General features: G+C 48.4%; 1 protein-coding gene across 1 annotated transcript in view; it reads right to left on the bottom strand.

Annotated features, from left to right (window-relative positions):
- The window catches only part of EDAR (ectodysplasin A receptor), a 94,684-nt gene extending 77,448 nt beyond the window's left edge, over positions 1 to 17,236 (bottom strand). The window contains exon 1 of the mRNA XM_035696096.2: positions 16,955 to 17,236. The gene's annotated coding sequence lies outside the window, so the exon portion shown is untranslated. The remainder of the gene's footprint in view (positions 1 to 16,954) is intronic.
- Between the last annotated feature and the right edge of the window lie 6,695 nt (positions 17,237 to 23,931).

The following is a 23,931-nucleotide window of genomic DNA, read 5'->3' as shown; positions in this document are numbered from 1 at the left end:
TTCTGGTACATCCCATTTGGGCCACATATTGGGCACTTAGGTCTTGGGGTGCTGTTTACATTTTCACGCTGTGTCTTCCTCTCTAACTAGATTCTTTGCTCTTTGGGGATGGGGATTATCCTTGTACCTCCGCACCTTTCTCCCAGCAACTAGAAACTTGCTATTCATAGGGTAGTCCTTGGAATGCACTGTATTACCTGGGAGTTTGTTAGAAATGTGGAATCTGAGGCCTCACTGCAGACCCACAGTATCAGAATGTGCATCCTAACCAGATCCCCAGGTGATTCACAGGTCCATCAGAGTCCAAGGTTATAACTCTAGAGCAACAGTCCTCTGCTCTGCCTGCACAGTGGCATCACTGAGGGAGATTTTAAGACTGTGGAGCTCCTGGGTTCCTCCCTGGACCACTTAAAGCTGAATTTCTTGGGTGGGTTCCAGGCACCTGCATTTTTTAGAAGCTCCCCACGTATTTCAGCGTAAAGACAGGAATCAAGAAGAGAGCTAGACCCAGAGTAAGAATGGAGTAAATGTTCAGTCAATGAATACACAGAATGAATGAACATAGGGCATGAGGGCCGAGGGCAGGCCCTGAGCCATCTGGTCAACTCTCTGATTTTATGGAAGAAACTGAAGCCTATGGATTCGAAGTAATTTGCCCAAGGCCATGTAGTAGTCAGGGGCAAGCTAGTGTTAGAGACCAGCTGTGCTGGCTTCAAATGCATCCACAACCTGACACTGCCTAACTCCCCTCTTTGTGAGTACGGACTCATCTTGGTGGCTCACTGCTAACCATCAGAAACAGCAGAAGTTACCGGGCACTCCTGTGAGGCTTGGTCATCAGAGGTACAGCAGCCTCCTGCCTGCTCGCATTGGGTGGCGCAGCTACCACATCATGGGGACACTCAAGCAGCCCATGGAGAGGCTCACATGGCCAGGAAGTGGGCCCTGCTGCTGGTGGCCACGCAGGAGAGCCTCCCCACCTGTGGATCCCCCGCCTCCATCACGTCTTCAAGTGGTGTGGCCCCGAGACTCTGGTCCTCTCCCTGAGCCTGGCCTCCAAAGCTATGTGAGGTGGCAAAGGTCTTTGTCTGAAGCTGCTTGTTCTGCTTCACTGCGTGTCCTCTGCTGCATCTGCCACGCCCCGGTGTGCTGAATGAACATCCACATGGCTGTCCCACAGGTTCGGTTCCAACAGAACTTACATAGACGGGCTGACCCCGGTTCTCTAGAAGCTTCAGGTTTAAAGCAGACAATGACAATGAAATCTAAACACAGAGGCAGGCAGGGCCCGACACGGTGCAGTCACCCAGCCTGAGCCCGCACAGTCATGCTGAGGTCCCCACTCCTTTCTGGAGGCCCCTCAGGCATCCACCCTGCCCCTCTGGCTGGCTTCAGTGACCACATTGAGCCACTGCCAGGCTGCAGGAGTGCGGGGGGCAGGGCTGGGGCGGCTTTGGAGAGCAGAGGCACAACGTTGGTTCAGGCAGGTGTGCCCTGAATGCTCAGGGTGGGCAGAACCAGCATCTGAACAGGGTGCGTGGATTTTCCCCACTCCGCCCGACTTGTGGCCTCGGCTGTGATTTCACAGCAGTGGGAACTGGTCTGGCTAATTTGAAAAGCAAACAAACAACACCCAGCTGATCTATTAATGACCAGACAATGGCCGGTGGCCCAGAAACTAAACACTGAGACTCAGAGAGGGTGTGAGAAAAGGTGGTGGCCACAAGGCTGCTTGCTGCTGCTGTGCAGGTGCCTCTTCCTCCACCTATACCCCTCCACCTCCCTCGGCGAGCGAGATCTTCCCCTGTGCTGTCGTGAACTTCCTAAGCTGGGCATGCCCAGAACACTGTGATTGAGCATTTCCCAGGAGGGTGCTTCACCAGGTATTCATAATGCCACCTCCCTGCCCTGAGTGAAAATAGGCCACTGGACGTTGGGATGGTTCCTCCCAGCGGGGGCCAGAGGAGGGTGCAGACAGCATCGGGCAGCCCGGTCCCCACTGCAGCTCAGACAGGGATGCCCAGAAGCTACTAGAGCCTGAGGATGCCCTGGGCCCAAACCCTGGCAGTGAGCACAGCCCCTGACTCTGCCCTGTGCTAGAACAGTTACAGCCTGAAAGCAGTGGCTTCTAGACCCATGTGCCTTTCTCCCTCTACTTGCCAAGGTACTGACGGTCTCTGGGGGAAATGAGGAATGCATTTTCCAGGAAGCCAGCTGGGGAGTCCCGGGCTACCCTCATAACATGGCTTGTTCACCATGGATTGTAAACATTGCAAACTGCTTGGCTTGCAGCCACAGGCTTGACTTTCCATCTCCTGGTAAGAAAAACATATCAGAATTCGCAAAGGCCCTTTAACCCTGAGCTCTTTTGGAAACCCTGCTGGCCTCCACTTTTATGAAAATAGCTTAATGACTTTTCCTGGGGTTTAAGATCAGGCCCCAGGATATTTTCAGCACAAAGTTCTTACCCATCATCAACTAAATATGGAGCTGTAGGCCTCAGCTTTGTTCACAAAAGGCTCAACATTCCACCTCTAGGAGACCTAAGACCTTCCTGCCCATTCATTTTTCAAATACGAATAATAAAAATGAAAGATGCCAGGGGCACCTGGGTGGCTCAGTTGGTTAAGCATCTACCATCAGCTCAGGTCGTGATCCCGGGGTCTTGGGAGTCCGTCTACATTGGGATCCCTGCTCAGCGGGGAGCTTGCGTCTCCCTCTCCCTCTGTTTCTTCCCCTGCTGGTGCTCTCTCTCTATCTCTCTCAAATAAATAAAATCTTTAAAAAACAAACAAGCATAAAATGAAAAGTGTCACATATTCATGGTGGATTATGGGTTAGATACAGAAGTACCCTCTTATTAAGGTACCATTCTTAAACCACAAAGAGTAGACATAACCCAAGTGGCAAAGGTGGAATTCTACCTTTCAGCACTCGCGCTGTGCCACTAGGCACGCACAGAAAATGTGCGGCTTGTAGGATTCTGCTGGAGATTCAAAAGCCCTGAAAGCAGTCACCCCGTCATCCCCAGACAATTCAGGCAGCCATCGTGCAGCCCCCCGCACGAGGACCACCTTTCCGGTTGGCTTGGAGAACCAGAACTCAGCACTGAATTTGCTTTTCTGAGTTCCCCACTAAGTGCAAGGACACTGTCTACAGGGATTAAGCAGAGTTTGGGGGCAGGAGACAGGGAAGCACCCTGAGCCAGCACTCCAGGAGCTGTAACGTTCCCAAAGCCTGAGGGGCAAAGTAGGGAGACTGGGTTTGAACCCAGGGATGGGCCTTACACTAGCCTAACACGTTATCACCACTGATGAGCCCACACTAGTATGTGATAGGCGGCTCACATCCGTACTTTATTCAGACGTCTCTAGTTTTGCCCTCATGTCCTTCTTCTGTTCCAGGATGACACCCCAGACACCACATCACAGCATGTTTACTCTCCATGGCTCCCCCAGGCTGTGATGGTTTCTCAGACTCTCACTGCTTTTGATGACTTGGACACTTTAAGGAGGGCCAGTCAGGTGTTGTATAGGAAGTCCCTTAATTGAGGGGTTTGTTAGATGTTTTCCTCAAGGTCAGACTGGGGTTATGGGTTTTACGGAGGAAGATCACAGAGGTAAAGCATCCTCTTCATCACATCCGTTCGGGTGTATGGACTGTTAACATCATGTATCACTGTTGATACTGACCTGGAGCACCTGCCAGGCCTTTCCACTCAAAAGAAATTTTTCTGCCTCCACACTGTCCTTTTTGGACTCTTAGTGATGAGAGTCCACTCCTAAGGGCGGGGGAGGGAGTTATGTCCCAGCTCTTTGAGAGGGGAGTGTCCACATAATGTATTTCAAATTCTTCTGAATGACAGATTTGTCTCTTAATCTCTATTAATTCAATCATTTATTTCTATGGCTATTTATTTTAGATGCATGGATATTTATTTTAAATTTTGGATTATAATCCAACACGATTTTCCTGCTTAAATTATTCCAGCTTGCCCTTCTCTACTTTCTTGGCACTAGAGGATGCTCCAGGCTTATTTTTATTTTATTTTTCTGCCCCAACCCTGTGATGAACCCTCTCTCCCAGGAATTCTGATACCATTTGAGAATGGCATTAGAAATGTGGATCTGGGATGCCTGGGTGGCTCAGTGGTTGAGCATCTGCTTCAGGCTCAGGTCATGATCCTGGGGTCCTGGGATCGAATCCCACATTGGGCTCCCTGCATGGAGCTTGCTTCCCCCTCTGCCTGTGTCTCTGTCTCTCTGTGTCTCTCATGAATAAATAAATAAAATCTTAAAAAAAAAAAAAAAAAGAAATGTGGATCCGGGTGTGGGGCAAGGTGAGGAGATACCTGAGGATGCCTGTTGCCTCTCAGTGCAGGAAAGAACCAGCTCGCCACTATGCAGGTGACTATGCTATGACAGCAAGTCTGAGATGGTGCCCTGAGGATGCTGGTAGCCCGCCAGCGGCCAGCCCCTGCGTGTCTCCAGAAAGGATACCTGAAATGTCCTGGGCTGCTCGCCAAGAGCTCTGCCTTCACGGCTCATCAGTGTTACCTCAGAGGTCCATGGCCTCCTGTCATTGGCTCTCCGAGGATCTTGCCCTTTTTGAGTATTCTTTAAGTAAAAAAATGATTCCAGGTTATTATGAAGGACTTGGCACATCTGAAAGTCCCAGTACTGCTTCCTCAACCTCAAGACACACATTTACCCATTTACCTTCTCATTAAGAGTCTTCGTTATTTCCATTGCTGAAAAAGTCTGTAAGACTCTAATGAATACAAGACTTTCGAAACTGACAGCAGCAACGGGCTCTAGCATCTGTGAAAGCCCAGTAGCTTTCTGGGCCTTAGCACAACTCCCGCTGAGAGGGAAAAACCATTTGTGTTTCCTTTTCTTGCTCAATCTCTCATTCATACATACTAATCACTTTCTAAGCCCTCACTAAATGCAAGACATGATACTGCATGATGGATTAGGGTCCTATAGCATATGTGTATTCTTATCTATAGACAGGATTCGTGGCATCTATGGATATAGATGAGACCCTTCAAGGAGCCTATTTCTTTTTTTTTAAATAATAAATTTATTTTTTATTGGTGTTCAATTTGCCAACATACGGAATAACACCCAGTGCTCATCCCGTCAAGTGCCCCCCTCAGTGCCCGTCACCCATTCACCCCCACCCCCCGCCCTCCTCCCCTTCCACCACCCCTAGTTCGTTTCCCAGAGTTAGGAGTCTTTATGTTCTGTCTCCCTTTCTGATATTTCCTACCCATTTCTTCTCCCTTCCCTTCTCTTCCCTTTCACTGTTATTTATATTCCCCAAATGAATGAGAACATACAATGTTTGTCCTTCTCCGATTGACTTACTTCACTCAGCATAATACCCTCCAGTTCCATCCATGTTGAAGCAAATGGTGGGTATTTGTCGTTTCTAATGGCTGAGGAATATTCCATTGTATACATAAACCACATCTTTATCCATTCATCTTTCGATGGACACCGAGGCAAGGAGCCTATTTCTAATAGAAGACCTCCAACCAACCTACCCCGACAGAATTGGGCTGCAGGCATTTCTTCTTCTGATAAAGGGTGTCCACACAGGGAAGTGCCAGGGCAGGAAGACAACCCGCTCTGGGCAAGCATGAGTCCTGCCTCTGGGTAAGGCCTGCTGGGGCGCTGCCTTCATTTAGAAACCTCTTTTAGAAACCCATCTTTGGCCTTTGAAGTACAAAAGGGTCCAGGCAGGGTACAGAGTAGTGTTTTAAGGGGTAAATACACCCTCTAGGCCTAGAACACCCCATTGTATCTCTTTGGCTCCCAATAACCACCATCTTACTAGGTGGCCAGGCCTTTCGTTAAGTCTAATTAAATACAAGAAGCTCATTAAAAAAAGTTCATCAAAAATATTGAAATTGGCAGGTTCTGGGTGTCTTTACAAAACTCCATGTTTAAAATAATTTTGAAGACTCAGAATTTCACAATGTATTTCTAAAAAGTAGGCCTCCAGGGGATCTTCATGTTTATAGAACACACAGATCTCTCCTCCTAATAGTTGTGAGGCTGACAGCACTAAGAGAAACAAACATGTTTTGTGTTGTTTCTTTGTGTTTAATAGTGATTTTTATAAATCATAAATTTTAACCATTAAAATATTAAAACTAAACTTGTTAGCATCTGAGATGCAGTGAGGCATGGTCAGAGGAAACGGGTTTTGAAGCAAAAGGAACACCAGCCAGTGCCCGACACCGAAGGTTTCAGTATGTTCACAGTCTATCAGTAAAGCCAGAGAAAAGACTCAGAAAAATTCATTCTGAAAGCAGAAGGGCATCAACGAATTTGTTAGCACAGCTGTGAATTTGGTTAAATTAAACCCAACATGAGAATAATCCACACAGAGAACAGAAGGAAGCAGCTAATGTAAACTCAGATGAATATAATTGGAAAGTTTTCCAAAAGGAAACTATTAACCCTCAAGAGTTTCCAGTGGGCGGGGCGAGGGTGCACACAAGGAGCAGATGGTCCATTTCCAGGGAGGGCTCAGGTGTCTACCTAGGAAGCAGAGAAGTGCCAGCTTCAAAGGTGTTTGGTGTTGTAGAAAAGGAGATTCACCTAAACCACAGATACTAAACCACCCAGTGAGGCTGAGGTCCTCCCTCCTGTCCTCTCTCTACCTTTCTTCATCACGCTTCCCAAGTCTCTAACTCATACTTAAGGAACAGACCTTTCTTGCTGTGAGTTAAGGGAGAATCTGTATCTTAGACTCCAGATGTGCAGGAAGTAAAGGTATCATCCAGTTGGGGAAACTGAGAGCCAGCTTTGCTACCTCCATCTGGTGAGCCTCAGTCCCTCCAACAAGCTCCTTTGCTGGCACCCACACCAGGCTGCTTCTGCCCCTCACTCTTCCACACCTCAGCCTGGTCCAGGTCTCGTTCTGAGTTATTCTGATTGTTGAATCACACACACACACACACACACACACACACACACACACACACACACACCATGTGGTACTCCAGCTGAGGAGGGTGCCAGGGGCTGGGGAGCAGTGATTGTAAATCCTGATGCAGGGACTGCACAGTTCGGTGGCACTATTTATCCCAAACAGGGTGACTGAGGAATGGGAGAAGGAAAGGATGGGGAAGGAGGCCCAGGCAATGGGCCTGGCAAAGCTGCTGAGACCTGGACACCGCACCCACCCAGGGTTAGATGAATTATGGCAAGAACTGAAGATCCAGCGGCGGCCTCTGGCCGATTGGAGGCAACAGCCACCAACCCATGAAAGGACAGTTCGGCGGGTTTGGGGAGGCAAAGCTGTGGTCCCCTTAGTGCTGCTCTCAGTGGATGACTGGCCCCGTGAACGAAGTTCCTTCACCTTGACCATCTGTGTTTCCTGATGGGTCCCTAAGTCGGCTGTGAGGGCAGCATTCGGGGAGGCAGAGTGGCCCATGTGCCCTTGGGGTGGGGCTGGTGGGAGGGGGCTGCAGCCCCCCAACTGTGACAGAGCGTGGTACCTTGCCCCCCATGACTGCTGTGTGTGTGTGCGTGTGTGACAGTGCACACACCTGTGCGGAGCAGCGCAGCTGCTGTGAGATTGCACGGGGTGGGGAGGGAGGAAGGGGTATGGGCAGGGGGCACTTGCTGCTTTGGAGCTCCTCGCCTGAAATTCAGCTGAGGCTACGCCTCCTACTTGTTCTTTAACCTCCGCTCATTCCATCCTCTCCTCTCCATCCTCTCCTCTACGTGCTCCACTGATTTCACATTGAGCTCCAGGGGAGAGTCCCAGGAAGTCTCCTGAGAGTCACATCCCAACAGCGCAGCAGGGCAGGGCAGGGTGAACACTGCCTTGTGAAGCTGTCAAGAGCAAGGGAGGAAATCCCCATCCCCAGGTACACAGGCACACCTGCCTCTGGTCTCAGCAGCGATCCACGTTTCTAAATGAGATTCTAAACTTGATTGCCCACCACGTTCTAGGCTCACTTACGTATGATGATCCCTAAGTTACACTGTGTGTCTAGTGAGTCATCTCATGATCAGCGCCAAAAACAGGAGTTTGGAGGTGGGAGCCGCTCTTTTATTCTGAGCCGGGCCAGGGAGGGTTTCTGTGATCAGGTGACTTGTTAGCAGAGACCTGGATCCTGGGGAAGAATATTCTGGGCAGAAGGAATTGTGGCTTGTGTGAGGAGCAGCAGGAAAGCCAGTGTGGTCCAAGTGCAGTCCAGGTGTTACGGGCAGGGAGCAAGCAGACAGCATGCTTGCCTAGCCTCTGTGTAGCTGCCCCTTATTGCAGGGCTCCAGGGGTATTCTGGATCCTAGCCAAATCGATAGGTTGTCCCAGGGAAAGATGGACACCTCAGATGGACTTGACCTTCACCAAACCACTGTGAATGACTCATAAGCCAAGGTCTAGCTGATGTATTAAATTCAGCCCACGAGTGTGTGCAGAGCACTGATGTCCTGTTCTCAGAGCTTGGCCTGCCTCACCTCACTTAAATCTGTGCAATGATCCCACAAGCTGAGTACTGTTGTCCTTTGTCAGGTAACCGACAGATGTTACCCAGCAATGACTGTCCACAGTTCCGTCACTAGCACATGGAGAAGCCGGACTGGGGCCCATGTCTGACGGATGCTGGAGGCTGCACTCCAGCCCACACTTCCACACAGCCCCTGTGTTCAGCTCCTGTGGTGTGTCCACTGCAGTCTGACCCCAACAGGACACATCCAGCCCAATATCAGAGAAGAAAGGCCTCGGAAGTTGAAGTGGATCTGGCTTGTGTTGGCTCTCATGCAGTTCTGACACTGACATTGTGAGGACAGTGGCTGCGTGGTTGGCTCTTGGCCTTGGCGGATGGAAAGAGAGACTCTATTTTCTGCTCTGACTCCCAGCATCCTGCTGCCCCAAATAATATATCTACAGGCTCCAGGACCAGCCAACAGGGGTATGAGGAGTGCCTGGGTGGCTCAGTTCATTGAGCAGCTGGCTCTTGATTTTGGTTCAGCTCATGATCTCAGGGTCATGAGATCGAGCCCCACATCAGGCTGGGTGTAGAGTCTGTTTGGGATTCTCTTTTTGTCTTTCTCCACCACTCTCTCTCTCTTAAAAAAAAAAAAAAGGATCTGGGAGACTCAGAGATGAGTCTAGATATCTGCCTAGGTAAGAAGTTATACCCTACCCCTGAAAGGGTTATGATAAAAAGTTAAATTTCAATCTAATTTGCAACAGCCCACCCCAGACCTGATCTCTGAAGGAGTCCATGGAAAAGACACCAAGTTGAGGTCTGTGAACCTCGGCTGAAATGCTGCCATTTGTCAGTAGCAAGCTCTTGGGGAAGTCACTTCACCTCTCTGAGCTTTGACTCACACATTTGTGACACCGTGATAATTTCTGCTTCACAGAATCGTTACACAGATTGAATGAAATGCAAATGTGAAGGTCATAAGTGTTCCATACAGGTTCTTTTATATAAACATTTACTGAGTATCTACTATGTGAGGCACAGATGTGCCACGTGCTAGGGATTAGAAGGGTGCTCCCATGGAGATGTGCTCCTGGCCTCAGAGAGCACCACTCAGTGCAACACCGGAGACACACTGAACACATGATTACAGTGCAATATTGTTTATTTCTATGTCTTATATGAATCTTTCTGTTTGTGTGTGAATATGTGGCTTTCTTTTGAGCCCTATGAGCCCTAAGAACAGGGGCCGGGTCTTCCATTTCTTTTAGATCGTCTTTCAAAACCTCGAGCAAAATTTGTAGGCTGTTATTCTATGGCAAATGCAGTGGCCTCTCTAATTTAACAAGGAAAACCTCCAGGGAGGCCCTTGAAAAGTGTTGCTCAGGCCACAGGGGTAAACAAGAAGGATGCCCTCCCAAACCCCACATCCTCCTGCCTAGAACCCAGTGGGATGAGCGGGAAGATGCTCAGCCCCATGGAGACCTGCACCTCCAGAGGCCCCTGCTTTCGTTTAATTGATGCAGAAGGCAAACAGCTGGCTCCTCAGAGATCCAGGGACATTGCATTTGTCAGTGTCTCAATTCTGTTTATTCTGTAAACATGAGGGAGCTCCACATTCTACTATTCTTAGTTTTGCAATCCTTGCAAAATAAATATTTGCCTTCAAAAGCAACGACTGTGATAATCATCAGGGTAATATTCTCAAGCGCTGCTTCCCTCACACACGCCAATTGCAGAAGTCAAGTTGGAGAGCTGTGTGTGGTCTGTTTGGATAATGAATTTCATGTGGAAGCCTTACGTTGGAAACCAACTGGCAGCGATGGTGGTGGAAGTCCAGTCTCTGGGTTTTTAGACTTGATTCAAAACCAAGTGTCTCAAGTCACTGGCATGTCCCTGTCTTGGTTTCTTCTGTCCATACAATGAGGAGAGAAATTGCTTAAATGAGTGCTAGAGGGGGACCAAGGCATTTGCTCACATCACAGTGGCTGTAGGAAGAGTTGGCCCCTGCCAGAGGCCACCAGGATAGATCACACATCTGTTGCGCGTTACGTATCTTAAGGATGGGTCTCTGTCTCCCAATCTCTGAGAATGAGCTAAGCTCTTCTAATTTAAATGATACTTACTGAAGATTTTATCACCCAGGAAGGACTCCATCAAGCAGAAAACCACTCTGCAAACCTACTGATGCACACTTGCCTTGTGCCATTTACAAGTGCCGCCCTGCCCAGCTGCCCAGCCCCTGCTTTGTAGGGATGCTGGATTTCTGGGGAGGGTGGAGTGTCCAGCAGCCATATCCCCAAAGTGTCCATTCTAATGTATTTTCTTCATTATGGACAGGAAGATTTAGGAACAGCCATTTCTAGCCATTATTAAGGACTAAATCTTAAAGAAAATGAAACTTGAAAGCCCTCGGAAATGCTTTGAAGAAAGTTCAGTGCATCTCAGTATTCTCAAGGATCATGGTTTTTCTAGGACAGAGGTAACATTTGTTTTACAAGAACAAAAAGCCTCAATCAAAATATTAAACCATAAAACCATATTTGCCAGGTAAACAAAGTCAGCCAAAGCAAAAGATGTGTGCATCCCATCTGACCGTCCTCTGTGGTCTAGGGCTCGCTGTACATCAGGAGCCCAGCCAGATGCCAAGCCCAGAGCGCACCCCACCTCTGGCCTCCTGACCCATCCCTGCGCTCTCAGTGCCCTGGGCTTCCCTGCCACAGGATCGCTCCCTCTAGGCTGGCCTCCCATCCTGATGCTTCTCCATAGTTCTGTCACTTGGAAGGAAATCAAACCTGCCAGGTGCTGCTGAGCTACGCTGACCAGGCTGAGCGGCCAGGGTTCTCCCTAGCTCCAGGGGCTGTGCACAATGCACAAATAGCTGTGGCATGCCAAACCTGCTGTGATATCCATCTCTCCATTGGATCCCTAACAGCACGCCTGGAAGAGAGGCTTCATGACTCGGGGTCAGGGCGCGGGGCTGCATGAGCAGAGCCCAGCTCCATGCTCCCCAATGCCAGGAAGTGCCTGTCCCTCTCTCCAGATGACAAACAGGGTGAGCGGAACTGGCTTGGGCTGTCTGCATGCAGGAGGATCACGTCGGGTGCACAGGGCCGGAGGCAACGTGGGACTCCATAAGATGTTCTGGGCTTTCTTTTCGAGTTGGAGACATTAAAAACTGTAAGCATGTGTTTCTAGTTGGAATCTTTAAAACTTTTCTCAGAAAAGACCCCTTTGTCATTTGTTAATTGCAGAGGGAACAGATTATGGGTTGAAAGGGATCATTCCACCATCCTTCCAGCTTCTCCTGCTGTCTGCCCTCCTGTCTGCCCTGCTGCCCACCCTACTGTCTGTCCTGCTGCCTGCCTTGCTGTCTGCCCTGCTGTCTACACATTAGCTAGACCAGCCCTCTCAGGAAGAGAACACCTGGAGACCTGACTCATGGCAGGTGGGGGTGGGTTTCACAACATAACAAATGGCCTGTGGTGGGCACTGAGGGTCCTCGAGTGGTATGGGGCATGAATACTCATGATTGACTTCAGCCCAAGTTAGTACATGGTTTCCTTTGCCTTCCCACCGCCTGCACTGAAAGCCCAGACTTCTCAGCACAGCCTCTAGCCTGGCATGCTCTGGCTCCTGGCTCTCTCCTCCCATCTCCTGCTCTTCCCATATTTCCCTCTGTTGTAGCCACAGCACCTTCCTGCTGGTGCTGGCATGTCTTGAGTTCATCCGCATCCTGGGGCCTCCCCCTCCCTTGAGTCCCCTCCCTTACTTCACTCAGGGTTTCACTCAGATAACATGCTCTCAAGGGGCCCCCTCCCCCAGTGTTTTCTGTCTGCTTCCTCTGCTTATTTGTTTCTTCATGGCATTGGATTCACCCAGAACTACATCTGTATCACTGTGTGATGGCTTCCTTTTCCACACTAGGATGTAAGCTCCACGAAACAGGGACATCTCATGTCCTCACCCACGAATGGTACCACTCCATCACTATGTCCCCTCAAAGTATCCACCATGGAGCAGGTGCTCAGAAAAGATTTGCTGAATGAATGTATATTAAAACCAACATAAAATCCTACCTTCATCTCTCTTCTGTGCCTGACATTTAAGAAATATGGAACTGGGAATATGGCAAGACAGCAAGATTGAAACTTCAAGAGAAAAGATTTGGTAATGATCGGACAGCTGTCAAATCTGTGACCCTCCCCGCCCAGCCCACCATTTTTCATCTGTAGTCTAGATCTACTTGTCTTTCTTCATCTCCTAAGAAAGCACCTTTTGTCAGGATTAGAGTGCTGTTGGCAGAATTATCTCCCTATTATTTTCAAGAGACTAATATCTTATTTCAGTATTTGGGCTCACCTTTTAGTTGCTTGTATACAACCACTGAATGGTATCTTTTAACAATATCAGTCTTAAGGGATCTAGAAATACCACAGCTGAGCTTGCCTCCCATGCACCTCAGGCCTTGCAACTACTCGTAATGACATGAGTGTGGCTATTCCTCCTCTGCTGATTCTATTGGGACTCACAAGCCAAGGCACCTTCCAGCCACGTGCTGAGCACAGTCAGATTTACTGTCCTGGGAAGTGACTGGGGATGATATAAGCTTGGTGGGTGGCACAGCTGTGGCTATCAACACAAATGCATTTCCCTACGCAAGGCTCATTACCACCCATCTGCTTTCCACAGTGATCTGATTTGTCAGAAGTGGCCTTTAACTATACAGGAAACTGAATGCAGAGCTCTGGGCATTACTGGAGGAGGCCTGGGCACAGGAGGCCAGTTTCCGGCATCACCAGTTTGTGTCTGTTCCCCCGTGTAGCCAGTGTGTTTGACATCTGTGGGCACCCACCCTTGAAGAAATAACACGTATCTCTGCACTCAGAGAGGGTAGTTTTGCGAACTGGAATTTGTTTGCTTGTTCACTTAGGCAGTCCCTTGCTCCCCAGTTTGTGATCAGGACAACTGGTCACCTTTCTTAGGAGGATCTCATTCATTCATTCATTGGACATACAGCTGATCTAAGAACAACGTGGGGGTTAGGAGGGCCAACCCCTGAGCACTCAAAACTCCACAAAGAACTTTCGACTTCCCTAAAACTTAACTACTAATAGCCTACCGTTGACCAGAAGCTTTCCCAATAACACAAGCAGTTGATTAACAAATATTTTGTATATTATTTGTATTATATACTGCGTTCTTACAATAAAGTAAGCTAGAGAAAAGAAAATGTTATTAAGAAAGTCCTAAGGAAGAAAAAACACATCTATAGTACTGTACTGTATTTATAAAGAAATCTGCATATAAGTGGAACCGCATAGTACAAACCTGTGTTGCTCAAGGGTCAACTGCACTTTCACTGAGTTCCCACTATGTGCTATGGAAGGCACCTTGGACTGCAGGATCCCTTGTTTACCAGCAAATGAACGGCCCACCCTGATGCTGAGATCCTTTGATTGCACAGGTTACCCACCCTGGGCACTGCTCTGTGATGACCTCAAGACAGATAACGGTGAAAAAGTAGAGTCTAGTTTCTTTCTTTCTTTCTTTTTTTTTTTTTTTTTTTTTTTTTTTTTTATGATAGTCACACAGAGAGAGAGAGGCAGAGACATAGGCAGAGGGAGAAGCAGGATCCATGCACCGGGAACCCGACATGGGATTCGATCCCGGGTCTCCAGGATCGCGCCCTGGGCCAAAGGCAGGCGCTAAACCGCTGCGCCACCCAGGGATCCCAGTCTAGTTTCATTTGTACTAGCAGAGGCCAAGAAATCGTTGGGATGCCTGAACCCCAAAAGCCATTTGGAAATTTCTCTTGGTTCCTGAGATCACCTACATTCGACTCTGCACCAGAAACGAACAGCAACTTTGTATTTCCCACCACTATATTTCCCATACTATAAGCTTTCATGGGGACGGCTCACAGGAATGGAGGGGAGATTGCTTCCTCCTGAGCCCTGCCTCTGATGAGGACGGCGGCCAGCAAACAGTGGGGTATGAGGGTTGGGCTCCTCAAAAGGCAGAAGTTTGCTCTCACTACCCTCAGTTCTAGCGGGCGGCTGTCCCAGAACCACTGCCACACATCCTAACAGAGGCAAGAGTGTCCGCCGCAGAGGCAGGGGACAGAGGTTCTGGTGGCGGCCCTCCTAATCACAAGTTACGCAGCATGATGCCCTGAGCTACTGTTGGCATGGTGGTCATTACTGGCCATATGGGGTTGGGCAGGCCATTTAGCTTTTCTAAGGTTCCATTTCCTTGTTTGGAAAGTAGGGAAGAAATGCATGAAAATACTTGCAAAGTGGTCTAGAAATGTAAGGCAAAGGTTAAACGATGGCACATCAGTTTATCTTCTCTTCTTCACTCTATGGGAAAATAATAATTGGAGATTGAATCAAAGTCCTGCCCCAAGATAGGAATTCAGGATGGACTGTATCACCCCCTGTGATGGGCACCACTCTGAGACAGGGCTGGGGCCTCAGTTTCCTAATTGACCTAATGTGCTAAGTGAGTGTAATATAAATTAATTAATGATCCTGCTGGGGGGTGGAATCAGCTAGGCAGAGCCTCAAACAGCATCAAAGAGGTGAGCAGGCAGGTGTCCTCCGGGATAATTGAGCAAACCAGGGTCTGGAGGAAAGCTGCTGGAAGGCGTGCAGGCAGGACACTGGGCAGGCTGGGAAGGGAAGGCGATGGGAGAAGCTGAGCACCAGGATGGCCTGCCAAATGCCATCCTATTCATAGCTCCTGTGTTTGACTTTCAAATTTACTTGAGTCTTTGCCACTGGGTTCCTGGGCAATTCCTTGAGAATGAACTTCATCTTTTAGAAACCACTAAACTCACTCACCCAGATAGAGAAGGGTGACTAGGTGACCTGGCTTCCACCTGTGCTCGTTTGGGACCTAAGGAACTTGGATGAGAAGATACTCCTCAGCTAAAAGAGTCAATTTGGTTTGTACTGTGTGAAATAGGGGGTAAGACCAGGTCTGTCTTCACATCCCTGAGCAAACACTGGGCTGCTGCCTATGGCAGGTGCTCTGCTGGGTATGGGGACATGCTGATGCTTAAGAAAGGGTGAGCCCCTGACACTTCTGAGCTTTGCAAATATGTATCTTCAACAAAATGGAAATCCTGTTTACTTTTAGAAATCAGGTAATGGCCAGAGAGTAAGAATCAAACATTTCAAGGAAATTTTATTTATTTTTTCCTCCCAAAGCCATGTGCTTCCAGGATTGCCCTTCTGCTGTATGCTCACAAATTAATATTCCCAGGTACAGCCTGGCTCACTGAAGGATGAGGAGGAGGCACAGCAGAGGCCCCTGCTGACCCAGCCCAGAGCAGGGCCCCAATCCTCTCTCTGCTGGGCAACCGCCAAGACAAATGCCACCCAACTCCGATGAGGATCTCTCTTTTTGATGGACTTTGTCAAAAAGTAACTTTAAATGGCCATACCTTTGAAATCTCAGAGCATCAAGTCAGGCAAGAAATAGTCTCTAGGTTAGTTATTTGAATTGATTCCTTTCTCCTTAGTCCCTTATGGCTTTTTACCTTGTTAATATTTTGAATTAGTTGCCATTTCATTCTTAGAGAGTGTCTCAGACATGCAACCTCAGAGCTACAGAGCAGTGGCTAGTTGGACAGCAGAAAAGGTGGGGTCGGGTTCTGCTCTGTCCTCACTCCAGCCTCGTGGTGTCCTGTGTCTCCCACCAAGTCCCAAATGCCCCTACTGACGGGCTTCTGTTCTGCTCCCCTGTCAGTGAGCTCTGGAACCTTAGTGTCTTGACTGCCCCCTTGGGCCCACATCGGCGGCTGCCCTCCTGCTCAGCTGCCCCCTTTCACTCTGCCCTAAGCCCACAAGCCCGCAACACAAGAGCAGTTGTAGGTACAGGATGCTGCAGAATCTGAGCTGGCTCCTGTGCGGGAGCCCAAACCAGTCCGCGATGCGTCAGAGCACTGAGCAGCCTTTTGGCTGGAAAGAAATGCCTCAATCATCAGCAGTACGTACTTCCCCCACTGTGCACCCCAAAACGGATCTCTGAGGCATTGGGTCTTAGGCATGATTCAAAAGTGTACCTGGAAGGTGTCTCGGGGCGCTGCAGGTAACTCAGGGGGACGCAGGTATACAGCTAGGTCCCAGCTACTGCTTGCGTTCCCCAGGAGCCGAGCTTGGGGCAAACCTCAGAAATACTTATCATGGTCTCGGAGACACCCGAGGTCTCGGGAGCCAAAATCTGAAAGCCAGCTACACACCTAGGATTTAGCTCACTCACCGAACGTGCAACCAGGAGCAAAATGGGGTTTCTACTGTTTTCCTGAAAACAAAGAAACGATCTCAGACCTGGTAGTGCAGACGCACAGTAATTGGTAAAGCTTGTTCAAACGCAACCCAAAAATGACGCGCATTTCAAAAATGCACTCAGGCCGTTTCTCAGTCATGACACCTCCGTCTCCAACAACTCAAGAGTTCAGAAAACCCAAAGAGAAGGACCAAGGCTTACCTGGAACCTGGACCTGCTGGCGGGTCAGTTTCTAATCCAGGCAGAAGATGGTCTGTGCAGACAGGCGGGCACGGTCCCTTGCGGGGCCACCAGCTTTCACAGGTGGCCTCCGGCAGCGCTTGGAGAAGCAGGTGGCCCGCGTCCCTTGAGGCCGGCCCGGCTGCCCGGGGCAGGGCTCCTCGGCGCTGCCCGCCCCTCTTTCCTCCTGTTCCAAAAGGCAGTCCGGGAACTGCTCCTGGACTGCTGCGTCCCGTCTGCGAGTGTGCGGCGTCCCGCAGGGCGGCCTTCCCTCCGGCAGACTCACCTGCACCATCTAGAGGCCTTTCCCAGCACTGAGAGGCCGGCACCCGCCCCGAGGGTCACCCCTCCGCAGCACCCCTGACACGCGCACCTGGCTCCTGACGTCCTACCCTGAAACACACCACTTGGAAATTGTAGAATCAGCGATTTCTATTTAAAGAGCGGGAACCTTGCTTCTACCGGGCCCACCCAGCCTCTGGGGAGTGGAGGGCCAAACAGACTAAATCAGCATTAGATTCCACGGACCAAGACTTGGTCACCCAAGGACCCCCTACTGCGCTGGCCTCAGGCCTGGGAGCTGCTGCATCATTCTGGGCCATATTCCTATGTCAGTGCACATCCTGTCCTTCTCCCTCCTCCCTGCACAGCGACAGCAGGCTCTGACCCCAGATCTCTCCCCTCTCCCCTGACACTAAAATGGCCATATGCCCCACAAACCTCCACATACCAGCCTGCACCCCATCACACCCCACGTACCTGCCAGGACCCCAATACACCCCAGGTACCTGCCAGGACCCCATCACATCCCACATACCTGCATGGACTCCATCACACCCCACGTACCCACCTGGACCCGGTCGTACCCCACGTACCCACCTGGACCCCGTCACATTCCAGAGAGCTCTATATCTCTCGTGTAACTCCACATTTCTCTCTTATAAATAAGTATAAAGAGGACTCCAGCCGCCTCTATTTTGACCTCAGTCTCCACTTCCTAATTTATTAAGTTCTTTCCAGTTTCTCTCTTAACTCAGGCAGAAGACCCGTGGGTGAAGCACCCCTGACAGGAACTGAAACTACCCCTCAGGCACTAAGGACTGCCCTGAGCCAGCCAGACCCTAACGACTGACCCTGCAGCAGGTGGGCGGTGACCTTTACTTCCCATCTGCATATACCCACCATCCTTTGTCCCACATTTTCCAGACATACACCTGGACGTATTTTTAGCATTTTGGAGATGGTCTTTAAGACATTAGTGAGCGGTCTTCCTGTGTTGGCTTTTTTGTTTCACCACCACTCCTGTCTCTGTCTTTGGATTTTGTCAGTGGTAAGTGACTGAGCCTGCTCTTTTTGGGAGCCCCTGCACCCCTGTGCCCTAGTTACCAGTAGATAATCAGGAACACGTCTGAAACACAAACATTTTGAAAGGACATTGCCTTTTAGCATTTGTCCATTTTTTCTCACATGTTAAATGATTAGGAAAAAACCGACCTTTACTATCATTATTAAATATTTTATTTATTTATTCATGAGAGATACAGAGAGAGGCAGAAACATAGGCAGATGGAGACGCAGGCTCCATGCAGGGAACCCGATGTGGGACTTGATCCCAGAACCCCAGGATCATGACCTGAGCCAAGGGCAGATGCTCAATCACTGAGCCCCACAGGCATCCCTATTATTTTTTTAATTTAAATTCAATTAGCCAACATATAGTAGTACATCATTAGTCTCAGATATAGTTTTCAATAATTTATCAGTCGCATATAACACCCAGCACTCATCACATCACATGCCCTCCTTAATGCCCATCACCCAGTTACCCCATCCCCCTGCCCATCTCCCCTCCAGCTACCCTCAGTTTGTTTCCCAGAGTTAAACAAATTCTCTGATTTTTCCTCATTCAGTTTTCCCTTCCTCCCTTATAATCTCTTTCACTATTTCTTATATTCCCCGTATGAATGAAATGCTATAATTGTCTGTCTCTGATGGAGTTATCTCACTCAGCATCATACCCTCCAGTTCTGTCCACATCAAAACCCAGCTTTTACAAGAATATAATAACTTCTCCTGCCCTTCTGTCCCCTGAGCCCACTGACACACAGAGGAATAGAGCAGCAGGTTGAAGTTGGATTTCTACGTTCTCCCTTTCCATCTTGTCCTCTCTGTCCTGGATACGTGCAAGTTAATTCACACATGAGAAAGTAAAGAGCTTAAGAGAGACACAGAGACAAAATGTTTGGGACTGGGGTAGGGAGGTTGGGCAGAGCCGTATTTAGCCAATTTACTTGACCAATGTCAATGGTTAGTCCAGGTAACATAGGTTCCCAAATGAGAACTTTAACCCAAATGTTCAGATTCAGTTATTTATATGCCCACACTGATGGCTTGTGGTAAATTGAAATCACTAAAAATTATTGAGTTAGGAACCTGGAAAATGAAAAGGAAATAAGTATCCTGTGTATAATTTTGACTTTTTAGCTTGGTCATTTTGATAAGTGTGTTTGAGGATAGAGATTATCTTACATGCAACTTTGTTTCTAATGGAAATTATTATTTTTTTATGTTTATTTTTTAAAAATTTTTATTGGAGTTCAATTTACCAACATTTAGCATAACACCCAGTGCTCATCCTGCCAAGTGCCCCCCCTCAGTGCCCATCACCCAGGCACCCCAACCCCCCGCCCACCTCCCCTTCCACTACCCCTTGTTCGTTTCCCAGAGTTAGGTGTCTCTCATGTTTTGTCACCCTCACAGATATTTTCACTCATTTTCTCTCCTTCCCCTTTATTCCCTTTCACTAATTTTTATATTCCCCAAATGAATGAGACTCTAATGGAAATTAAATGGAGACTTTAAATTTACTAGAGAAGGACACTGATATTGCCAAAAGTTAGAAAGAAAGGTGGAAAAATCAGAACAGGTGCTGAATATGGATGACGTAGCAGACCCCCCCCAAGTGTTTTTCCTTCTTTTGAAAAATCCAAAACTTTATGCTATCAAGAAAGGATGTAGATGCTTACACATGAAATGGTCACAGTCATCATACTTATTCAGCTGATTAAGAATGAAACAAGAGACATTATTGATTATCTTCATCATTTAAGGCCTCAGGGCTTTGAAAATACGTGATTTTCTGTTTTGCACATTTTCTAAAAGACTGAGGTAGAAATGGCAAAAGGTTATCAATAGTATTTCTTTAAATAAGAACATGAATCAAGATTGCAGACCATGGTTGGGTGAGTGGGGTCTCTTGGGGCGTGTAATTTAGAACACGTGCTTGATCACCCCAGTAGAACCTTGCTGGGCCTGTTGTGCTCTGTCACCGAGCGAGCACAGATGCAGCAGGGGACCCAGTGGACCCTCTGCTGGTGCAGGCAGGTGCCAGCTCTCAGCACCGCGGAGCCGCGGCTTTATGAGTGCTCGCAGAGATTCAGGAGGACTCCCATGCCTGTAGCAAACAGTCACGCACTGGTGGGAATAATCTAATAGACCAGATAATTAACCAGCGAAGCCAATTTGAGTCATATTCTGGTCATCACTGGGTGATGATGGTTGGGTGAGCTGGAAAGAAGACTCCTGATATCCACACGTTCTGTCAGGATAGCATTCTTCTACATGTAGCAATGTGTTCAGGCATCATTTATTCATTCAGCAAGTGCATGATGCACCCCTAAGGAGCCAGGCTCTACTTGAGATGCCTAGATGCCACGATGAAAGAGACAGTCAAACTCTGACCTCAAGACAGTGTTGTTTCTGAAAGTGATAAGTAGGTGAGGGGGTGCAGGATGCTTGGGCTGTGTGGGTGGAGGCCACTACTGTCTGCTAATGACAGTTTCCTGCTGTCTAATTACTGTCTGGTAAAGCATTTCATCAGACCAGAAGGCTATTTCCAGCTGTTCACCCCAACCCTGAACTGCCTTTACCTGTAACAAGTGGCCACGGCAAGTAAACTTCTGGTTACCTATAAAGTCTGCCTCGGAGTTACTTCTGGGAAATTATTGTTCTCAAATCACAGGAAGCTAGTATTTCATGACATTTAATATGCCCATAGTAGGTGCTCAGTAAACAAAGTTGTTCCGAATAAAATGACCACAGCTCTGTCTATGGTATGGAATCTGTAGCTTCAAATCTGTCTTAGAACTAGAGCAGACTTAGAATTCTTTTCCCAGAGAACCCAGTCCCTGCCCTTGTGATACTGAGGATGCCAGAGTCCTCAGGTCCATCCTGGCCCAGTGCCTCCCCTTTCTCTACAAAAGGCAAGACCCCACTCCTGCTAGGGGTCAACACACCAGTTCTGCCCTCCTGAGAGCATGAGCTAGCTAGTTTTTAAAGCACCATCTCAGGCTCCTTGCTGCCTATGCCTATTACAGCTCCATCAGCAGAAGAAACAGGGATAAAATACTTGTGATTTAAACTCCTACGATGTCTTCCCGAGAGTGCAAACCCTGTGGAGGGCCTTCGTTTGCCAACAGATGTTCAAAATATCCAAATGGAGTGAAGTGGTATAAAGGAGGCAAGCCAGCAGTTGAGTTGGAGAGTGAGCCCGTGTGAGGGTAGTGCTGTGGCTAACAAGGGGGTGAGGGCTGCTCATTCTGCCAGGGAGGAGGAAGTTTTGCAGAGTCTTGCAGAGGAAAGGTGTTTTGGGTAAAAAGAACAGATTGTGCACAGGCCCTGGCTGTAAAAGCCGAGCATAACCGAAGAAACGGACAGAAGCCATGTGACCAAAAGCAGGAGGCTGCTAAGGATGCTGAGCTGGACTCGGGGATGGTGGTACGGACCACAGCCCAGTAAAGGTGTTTGGATTTTATTTCAAGTGATAAGACATCATGATTTGAAGACATTGCAATGTTATTTCAGGAGAGAAAAGGCCTCTAACTGCTAGCGTCAAAAAGAAATCCACAGCCCCAAACAGAGTCACTTACGCTAGGCCTTGTCGCCCAGCTGAGGCTCAATACCTCAGCTAACTGCAGTTTCCACCTCCCCCAGAGATACAGTCTTATCTGGTCAGCCAGGAATCTTCTGGGGGCTTTCCCCACCCCCAAAGGAAGATTACATCATCTGCAATGATAAGACCTCTGGTGTTCCTGGCCAGGGAAAGTGACTTGCTGGGAACAGTCCTTTAGTTTCTTCTGTTGATTCCATCTGGTCCCACCCTCCTCCCCAGAAAACCCTGCCATTTTTGTACAACTCCTGGGGTTATCCGTCTACCTGCTCAATGGGATGCTGCCTTCATGAATTGCTTCATCAGGCCAATTCGATCTTCAAATTTATTCAGCTGGATTTTGTCGTTGTTGTTTTAACACCAGCTGAGTGAGGAAGGTGAGCATCGGAGTCTGGGGTGCACACGCCGGGCCCTGGGTCTTCTGTAAACCAGTCCTGGGGGATGAAGGGCTGAGTGAGTGGTGAGCAAAAGCCTGGGTGCTCTGTCCTCTCCCGGTGCAAAATAAGACACGCCAACTCCAGGTCAGAGGCAGAGCAAACGAGTGGGGCTTCTGACAGATTTTAGCTCTTCCGAGAATGAGGCTCTGCATCTGGTTATCTAACTTTGCCATACTCAACATCCTGCTGCTAATTAAAGAAACAAAAGTCTGGCTTTCCTTTACTACGTGTCTGCCCAAGACTCCTACCCTGGAAACTGTTTATGAAAACGGTCACCTGGATTTGGAACACTCGGCTGTCAGGAATGATTCTGGTCACACAGAGAAAGTACCATCATGAGCCCTCTGCCATGGATGGAGGGCACACCTGGGCAGATGGTGCAGGCGAGAGCTCCCAGGCTGGGTGGCCCCCACCTGCCCTTGTTACATAAGCAGTAAAAGTATAATTGAAATTTATCCTCACCCAGAATGACTTTGGGAGCTTGAACAGGGCAAAGGTTCAAAATACTAAATCTTTTTCATCACCCATAATATTGTCATTTAGCTCAACCGTACAGATCAGTACATTTTTCTAATAAAAGAAAACCACAAGAGTATTATAAAACCTATTTGCACCGTACCAGAAAAATTAAAGGGGGTTGGAACTGAGTTTGGAAATATGGAATATTGATGTCTTCATTTAAAAACCAACACATTCATTCTTCCAGTAGATGAGTTCATATTTCTACCATAATTTATGGCTCTGGGGTTAGTGAGTAGTTCATGAGATTATTGTTCCATTATCAATGGATGCTCACAGCAGGAAAATATGAGTCCATAATCTAAACATGTAAAATTATTTATTCATTGGGTTATATTTAATAACATTTATTAATGGAGCTTTATCACATTTATGGGAACATTTTGCAAATGATCTGTGAGGCAAAAGAATAATTAGTTTACAAGGGCTAATGTGTTCCTGGGGGCACATATGATTCTACAGAGTATTTAGTACGTCTGTACTTGTCTCTTACTGTTGATATGAGCTTGCTGTCTTCAGAAGCTGTGGTTGGTGAGAGAAAACCAGATTGGGGACAAAAAGGTTTTTTTTTTTAAAGATTTTATTTATTTATTCATGAGAGACACACACAAAGAGAGAGAGAGAGAGGCAGAGACACAGGGAGAGGGAGAAGCAGGCTCCAGGCAGGGAGCCCGACATGGGTCTTGATCTCGGGTCTCCAGGATCATGCCCTGAGCTGAAGGCAGTGCTAAACCACTGGGCCACTGGGGCTGCCCCGACAAAAAGGTTTTTTAGTGGAAATTCCACCTGGCTGGCAGGTCTGCTCCCTGCCACCTGCTGCCTATGTCCTGTCTCACTAGTGACTCCTGGTTCTGCTTAGGGCAACACACCCGGCTACACGGCTGTGGGTCCCAGCTTCCCCTGCAGCTAGGTGTAGCCACATCGCAGAGGTGTGTGACTTCCATGAAGGCTGCTTCAGCGGCTTTCTCCTCTGGGAGGAGAGCTGTTGTGCCCTCTCCTGCTTACTCCTCGCTGCCACCCAGTGAATGTAACAACCAATATTAACAGTGACAGAA

The sequence above is a fragment of the Canis lupus genome, chromosome 10, assembly GCF_003254725.2.
Source record: "Canis lupus dingo isolate Sandy chromosome 10, ASM325472v2, whole genome shotgun sequence".
Classification (NCBI taxonomy): Eukaryota; Metazoa; Chordata; class Mammalia; order Carnivora; family Canidae; genus Canis; species Canis lupus.
This window is presented reverse-complemented; position numbering and strand designations above follow the sequence as displayed.